This window comes from Vespa velutina, chromosome 15 (assembly GCF_912470025.1).
Source record: "Vespa velutina chromosome 15, iVesVel2.1, whole genome shotgun sequence".
In the NCBI taxonomy this organism is placed as follows: domain Eukaryota; kingdom Metazoa; phylum Arthropoda; class Insecta; order Hymenoptera; family Vespidae; genus Vespa; species Vespa velutina.
Genome location: NC_062202.1, coordinates 3647606 through 3656086, shown reverse-complemented (window position 1 = coordinate 3656086; position 8481 = coordinate 3647606). Strand labels below are relative to the sequence as shown.

General features: G+C 32.3%; 1 long non-coding RNA gene across 1 annotated transcript; it reads right to left on the bottom strand.

The window, feature by feature from the left end:
- Positions 1-1210: 1210 nt before the first annotated feature.
- On the bottom strand, positions 1211-4930 carry LOC124954437. The gene is made up of 3 exons (XR_007102548.1): positions 4805-4930; positions 2994-3147; positions 1211-1709 (listed from the first exon to the last, which is right to left on the bottom strand). It is a non-coding gene; the product is annotated as an uncharacterized LOC124954437 (long non-coding RNA).
- Between the last annotated feature and the right edge of the window lie 3551 nt (positions 4931-8481).

Sequence of the window (8481 nt, the reverse complement as noted above, 5' to 3'; positions counted from 1 at the left end):
AAAAGTAAACGGTTGTGCATTTAGTATAAATCGGAATAAAATTTTAATGTTTCGATCATTCAGTACAAAGTTGAATATCGATCATTTAGAAAATCGTGAAATATCGGAGATGTTTAATTGCTTTTCTTTTTTTTCTTTTTTTTTCTTTTTTTTTTTTTTTTTTTGTCATCTAAACAACGCGAATGAAAAAATTAAAAGCGAGATATTTTTGTTATATTAATTTTTTGTCGTACAGCGAAATTGAAAAGGAAATAGAAAAGAAAATAAGGAAAATAAAAAAAGAAGAAAAGAAAAGAAAAGTAAGCAAGGAAGAAGAAAAAAGAAAAGAGAAAGAGAGAAAGAAAAAAAGAACGATTCATATTGACGTTTCACATTTTAAGAAAATATCTAGTTACATTGTTGCATCCCTATCGGACATCGTTACGGATCATACTTCAAGTGGCTTAAATGAGCAATTTTGTAGAGCGCAACCGAAAGAGAGCAACTTTTTAGAGCGCACACTTCGATGTGCATAATCTTCATTTTATGATTTTCTTTCATTAATGTTTTTAAGTAACATATATATATATATTTTTTATTTTTTTGTTACACTTTTCTATTTTTTAAATATATATATATAATTTTCATTTTCGCTTAACTTGACGATACGTCAACAAAAGAAAAGAAAGAAAGAAAAAAAAAAAAAAAAAGAAAAAAAAAATCGTTCGATCTTAAAAAGTGAGAAATATTCCGATCAAAACAACGTTCGCTCTATGATCGCTTACATATATTTATAATCTCAATGATCGTGAGAAAGAAAAAGAAAAAGAAAAGGAAAAGCGAGAACTCCAAACGATAAATATAAAAGAACGTATATGTGAATAAAAGAAAATAATATCGAACGATGAAAGTAATAATCAATAATATTGGTATTATTACGAAACTATCATCGGTTATGGTAGATTACGAAACGTTTTACGGGACTTTAATTAACGATTCGTTTTAAGGTAGAAAAGAAATCGTTAAGGCCATTTACGCGCATCGTACGTTTACCTTTCAATCGTGATTAGAGTTCTTCCTTGGAAAAAAAAAAAAAAAGGAAAAACGGAGTGGAAAGGAAAAGGAAAAGGAAAAAGAAAAAACAAACAAACAAACAAATGGAAAAAACACGTGAAAAAATAAACAGAAAGAAAGAAAGAAAGAAAGAAAGAAAGAAAGAAAGACAGGAAAAAAAAGAAAAAATAAAGAAAGGAAAAAAAAAGGACAAACGAAAGAAAAAGAAAATCCCGAAGGAAGGCAACGAGAAGGATCGTACTTTTCTTCGTGATAAATTGGCAAATTGTTACAAACCGTGAGCCACGAAACCCCACGAGGGCCGCCATTCTAACGATGGTTACTCGTGACGCGCCTTTTTAATTCGTTTCAATTTAAGAAGAGCGCAAGAGGAACGGAGCGCGTTCGATTCCCTATCAATTATGTAGTAGGTCGCCCGAGCATCGAACATTCATTATGGGGAAATATTTCGCAACGTGTGTGCGTTACATCGATTTATGGATCTATCAGTTCGTTCCTCGATCGCAATACTCTCTTCTTCTTCTTCTTCTTCTTTTTCTTCTTCTTCTTCTTTTTCATCTTCTTCTTCATCTTCTTTTTCTTTTTCTTCTTGGGATGGAATTATCGCGATAGACCATCTAATATGTCCTCATGTACTTTTCTATTTGGATGGGAATCTAAAAAAAAAAAAATAAAAAAAGAGATACGCTTATAGAGATACCAAAGAGAACTTAATGTTTGATATAATATCTCTCTCTTTCTCTCTCTTTCTCTCTCTTTCTCTCTCTTAATGATATGAAGAAAATTTCGTTGGAATATAATTTATAATTAAAAATATTTTACGAGTCAATCGATTTCAATTCAATTTAACAATATTTCCATTGTTCACTTTCGACATTTGTCATTTAATTAATTTTTACAACAAACATTTTCAACGATAATATAATCGTGAATATTATCTTTAACACTTTTTTATTCGATTTAGTTAATAATTATTTTCGATCGAACTTATTGTTTAACTAAAACCTATCGTTCACTTACGTATCATTCAATTACTTTTCGACGAATATTTTCGATGATAATATAATCAATAACATTTTTCCAATATTTTTTATTAGTTATTTAATTCTTTTTTAATTCGAATATTTTTGATTAAATGTAAATCATTGATTAAAAATTTTTAAACAAATTTACTGAATAAATTCGTATATCGTGATACTCTTCATTTTTGGATTCAATTATCACGATGAAACATTATAAAACATTTCCACCATGTCTTTTCACTTGAATATAAAAAGGAAAAGAGATACGCTTATAGAGAGATCAGAGAGAATTGATGTTTAATACATCTGTCTGTTTCTCTCATTCTCTCTCTCTCTCTCTCTCTCTCTCTCTCTCTTCTGATAACACGAAAAAAATGTTTATATGACACCATTTATAATCTAAAGTTTCGATAAATCAACTCATAGTCTCTTTAACTTTCGAATTCATCGTTTAATTACATTTTTATAAGCTTTTTGAACGACGATTTAATCAGTTAAATTTTTTAAAACAATTCTATTTGCTGATTTAACTTTTCGTTTGATTAATTTTTTTGTCGTCTTTTTCCTTTTTTTTTTTCCCTCCCCTTAATCCGTTTAAATCTCTAAATATTGTTATTGGATACTCGATGTTTTCTCTAAACATTGATAGAAATCATTCGAAAGTTGTCGAATGAAACGAAAAGATACGATAGAATAGATTCTAAAGATATTTATTCCTAATTCCGGAGAGAGAGAGAGAGAGAGAGAGAGAGAGAGAGAGAGAGAGACAGATAGATAGACAGACAGACAAACAGACAGACAGACAGATAGACAGACAGACAGAGAGAAAGAGAAAGAGAGAGAAAACCAGAGAAAGAGAGTCAAGCAATAAGATAAGTATTTCCTGACTGTATAACGGCAACTATTAGTAACGTAGACCTTGTTCACGTCGAGTTGAGAATTTCTTGTGTATTTTCTGGCCCGTATACAACGCCCATATCAAAAAAGAAATCGATTACAAGGGGGCCACCGTTGATCTTCCGTAGTCACCACGTGCAAAATAGCTGAACAGGTTGAGTTTACCCATTGACAGCTGCAAATAAACGTATACATACATACATATATATATATATATATATACACGCACACATATATTTTTCATATGTATTTATGTATATTGTATGTTAAAGTATAGAATTACATACACATAGACACACGTACACGCACATGCACGCACACATACACACACACATACACAATGATAAACAAGGTTTCGAATCGCTAAGATTTCTAGTCACGCACACGCCCCCGCAATTTTCCACCCACGCAAAACGCCCGACCCGTGTTCTCCTTGGATCGAATAATATCGCGGGAGGGTTTATCCGGCCAATTAAGCGACGCAATTAAAGTTCTCGCTTTAATTGGATGTTACTATCGTAGACTAACTACTATTCCCTTCTTATTCTTCTTCTTTTTCTTTTTCTCCTTCTTCTTCGTCGTCTTTTTTCTTCGACTTCGTCTTCGTCTTCTTCGACTTCGTCTTCGTCTTCTTCGACTTCGTCTTCTTCTACTTTTCTTTATTCTTTTATTAGCCATTGTTTATTCTATCATTCGCAAAAGAATTGCATTTCTCGTAAAAATCTTGCGAACTAATTTTTCTCACGTTTTTTCTTTCTTTTTTTTTCTTTTTTTTTCTTTTTTTGTTTTTCGAGGATAAATAAATTTCATTTCTTTTTTTTTTATCGTAACTTTCATTTTTTCTTTTTCTCTTTTTTTTTTTAACAAGCATTACGTTCACTCTTCACGACTTCTTTTCCACGTATATCTGTGTGTGTCTGTCTCTCTCTCTCTCTCTCTCTCTCTATATATATATATATATATATATATATATATAGCGAATGATCGAATTCAAAAAAAAAAAAAAATGAGAAAAGAAAAAAATGAAGAGAAAAAAGGAAAAAGAAAAAGTAATATAGCAATGAGTAAAATTGATTTACGACTTTGTTTCATAAGTATGACCACTGAGAGAAATATCTTTGCACTCACAATCAGAAAGAATCGGCTTTAACGCCTCCTCTTGTTGCGCTAAGCTAATCTCTCTCATTCTCTCTCTCTCTCTCTCTCCCTCTCTCCCTCTCTTTTCAACATATATATATATATATATATATATATATATATACAGATATAAGTATGTATATTAACATGTAATAACAACGTACGATACCTACGCGAGTTTTCATCCGCAAGAACCACGACGCTCCTGTTGCTGCTAGTCAGCCAAGCATGAAGAAATAGCGTCGGCTGACACAAAGAAGGGGAGAGAAAAAACGGAGCGTTACGTGGAGGGATGAAAGGAGAAGAAAGAGGAAGAGGTGGTAGAAGAGGAGGAGGAGGAGGAGGAGGAGGAGGAGGAGGAGGAGGAGGAGACAAGGATGCTGTGGAGAACATGATCAGAAAGATAGAAAAAGATAAAGACAGAGAGAGAGAGAGAGAGAAAGATTAGATGATAGACAGAAATAGAAGAGAGTAGATAGTAGTCGATTTAACTGGAGTTCAATAAATTCAACGAATTGAACAAGTACTTAACGGTATTGGAACTCTGGTCGAGTAAACTTTATAACAAGTCGGATGTTCCTACGAAACTTCAAGGTGGGGGTAACGCGTATGTAGGTCTCGCACGATGATTGGTTGACTCGAGTTGTGGCGGGTAGAACAGACAGTACTGCTGTCTACCAAGCTCCTGGACTCACCTGTTGCACCTGCTTCGACGTGGTCACACTCCGGTAGCTCGACATCCAGGATTTTCAGGAAGCTTCTTCTTCTTCTTCTTCTTCTTCTTCTTCTTCTTCCTTTTTTTCTCTTCTTTTTTTATTTCCTTTTTCTTTTTCTTTTTTCTCTCTTTTGTCTCCTATTTCTTTTCTCTTCTCTTCTACCCCTATCGGACATCTCGGGGAGATCCTTATTTTTTTTCCTCCTCCCCCCCTCGCATTTTTCTTTTTCTTTTCCTTTTCTTTTTTCTCTTTTGTTTTCTTTTTTTCTTTTCTTATTTGTTTTTTTTCTTTTCTTTTTTCTTCGATCAAAAATACAAGAAGATTTAAATGGAAGATGAATTTTTTTTTTTTCTTTCATTCTTTTCTTATTTTCTTCTTCTTCCTCATTTCGATATATATATATATATATATATATATATATATTCTTCTTATTATTTATTTTTATTAATATCTTGTCCATTCATTATTTACGAGTGACAAAATTAATAATCGGTCGATCGTATTATCATATCGAATATTATATTATATCTAATAAATAAAATGTCGTTTTCTCTCTTACTCTTTTTTTTTTTTTTACTTTTTTTTTTCTTTCTTTTTTTTAACCTGACCCTTACCCCCCTCCCCTCTCCTTCAACCACGATTTGTTTAAATCCTTTCCTTAATCGTAATCGCTAATCGACATATACATAGAGCCTACAATCTTTCTCTTTGCTCCTTTTATACAACGTGTTTTTGTCGACTACATTGTATTCTCAATGAGATTTCTTGACATAGTAATTACCTCCCCGTTTTCTCGTCCCACTTGACAACTTCACGTTATGATTATAAGCTCTAATTAATGTCTAGCTAGTTAATTTATCTAAAATCGTAAGGCCGATGTAGTAACGACCTTTCGTGTTAACAAGATGAATGATAATGGAATCTTGTTAATCTTGATTTTATTACCTACTTTCGTTTTGCTAACAATCGAGTTGATTCTGTTCGATATTTCGTCGTATAACAACAATATAGTTGGGTGTATAGTATGTATAGATAATAGATTATACATAAATATATGTTGTTATAATATATTTTATTATAATATTATTTAAATATTATACGTCATATTTTATATATATTATATATAATTTCATAAACTTAAAAAGTTGCGAAAAAACCATTGTTTTTTCTTTTCTTTTCCTTTTTCTTTTTTTTTCCTTTTTCTTTTCTTTTTCTTAATCTTTTTCAGTCGTTCAAAGAAAAGTCAGTAATGAAGCTCTCCCGATCGTGCGTAATTAAAGCGCACGGGGTCTCTCATGCTCCACATTTCTTGCTGCTCTTAACGGTCTCGAATGCATTCTTATTACATATGCGCGTCAATTAATTTTAATCTCCTTACTTATTTAAATAAAGAAATCGAGCTCGTTCTCGGGATCGCTAAAATCTGTCATGCCCATATTTCGCTAGAAGGTCATTGATCCCCTTTTCGATTTACGATTCTTCGAAGTTTATTTTCGTTTTCGAACTTTTTCCTTTTTTCTTTCTTACTTTTTCTTTTTTTTTCTTTTTTCTTCTTTTCTTTTTAGATTGGAACTAAAGGAGATGATAAATTTTCTTTCGATCCGTTGGTCTTTTTTTTATCCATTCTTTTTTCTTTTTTTTCTTTTTTCGACTTGACATATCGACACCGAGCGTTAAATATCAAACGCGATATTCGTTCTTTTTTATTGACAAGTTTTTTTCATCGCTTTCTCTATTTTTATATCGAGATATCGATCATCACGTGTTCGTGGGAAAAACGGTGTTAAAAAATTCGTGAGAATTTATATCTCTTAAATACTTATATTTTATATATCTTATATGGATACGCTCGAGCGTTAATGTTGCACATTCGATGAAGATTGTAAGAACGTATTTAACAGAGAGAGAGAGAGAGAGAGAGAGAGAGAGAGAGAGAGAGAGAGAGAGAGAGAGAGAGAAAGAATATATCTCAAATGTTTCCGGTAAACACGCATCATGATGGAGAAATTTATATTAAACGAAATTAATCTTATCTTTTCACACTGTCACATTGATCTTAAATAAACCATCAAATTTATCTTCAATACGTCACGAGATATTTATCATCTTTTCTTCATTAACTGGACGAAAAACGTGACACCGTTATACGTTATTCAGACAATAGAAATAAGAGAAAGAGAGAGAGAGAGAGAGAGAGAGAGCGAGGGGGAAGAGAAAGAGAAAGAGAGAAATATTAAGCGTATCATTTTAATCCTTCGTGATAAAAGATTTCGTTCTATCTTCACGAAGAAAAAAAAGAAAAAGAAAAAGAAAAAAAAATGAAAACAAAAAAGAAGGAATAAGAAGAGAAAGAAGAAAAAGAAGAAAGAAGTAATATTAAATGATTAAAGAAACGGAGTATAGTATTCTCGAGTAATACAAATTTGCATGAGCAAGTGTCTCTCTCTCTCTCTCTCTCTCTATTTCTCTATATCTCTCATTCTTTTACTCTTGAAGATGAACGGAAGATAACATAAAGAGTCATTGAGAGATGATATTAGTAAGTATAAAACCGGACTAATGACCATAAAGGGATCCCGAACGAACCGTTAACGCGATTAAGAATATCTACATCCTGTTCTGAAGTCGATCTACACGCCCCTCTTCGTTCAAAAGCAGAGCAACCAGAAGAGGTTCAGAGATGAGTAAGGAGGATGAGATGGAGAATGAAGGTGGAGGAGGAGGAGGAGGAGGTGGAAGAGGAGAAGAAGAAGGAGGAGGACGAGGTGGAGGTGGAGGAGAAGAAAAAGAGAAAGATGAGGATGAGGAGGAGCATGAAAAACTGAGATGCAAGTCATTTCAAGAAATTGCGAGCTATCCTCCATCTCTCTCTCTCTCTCTCTCTCTCTCTCTCTTTCTCTCTAAAGTATCTATCTTTCGCGAATGAAATTTTTCAAAACACTCGAATATCTTTAAACTGTCGAGGCGTATAGAATAGACTCGATCGATTATTATTAATCGATCGAACGTGGTCCATTTTTTTCTTTTCCTTTCTTTTTTTTTTTTTTTTTCTCTTTTTTTTTTTTTTTTTTTTTTTATAAAGGTCCCCCTTCGATTCTAAAGTCCAAAATGACATAATTATTAACCAACGTTGGGAATCATCCTAGGTAAGGTATTAAAAAGACGAAAGAATAGAAACGATTCTTTTAGATAATAAAAGAATAAGAACTATTCGATGGAGTAGGGGAAGCGGGGAAGGGAGGGATGGATACGCCGTATGATGCTTTGATCGTTAGACACGCGCTAAACTGGTATTTAAAAGCTGTTATCATTTATCTCTGTGTATAAACCGTTCGATAAATGTACGACAACGCAATTATCTTCGATTTTACACCTATCTATATATATATATATATATATATGTACCTTTCTATTTATATATGCACATATATACTTCTTTGTTTCATTTTATTTTTTGTTCTTTTTTTTTTTTTTTCTTTTTACATTTTTATCCCTTTTCCACTTCCTTTCTATGTAATTCTTTTTGATATTCTCGTTATCTGTTTTTCTTTGTTTATTTGTTTGTTTCTTGTTTACGATTTATTCTCATGACTCTCTCTCTCTCTCTCTCTCTCTCTCTTTCTCTTTCTATCTTAGAATACTCTTTTCGAGGTGTT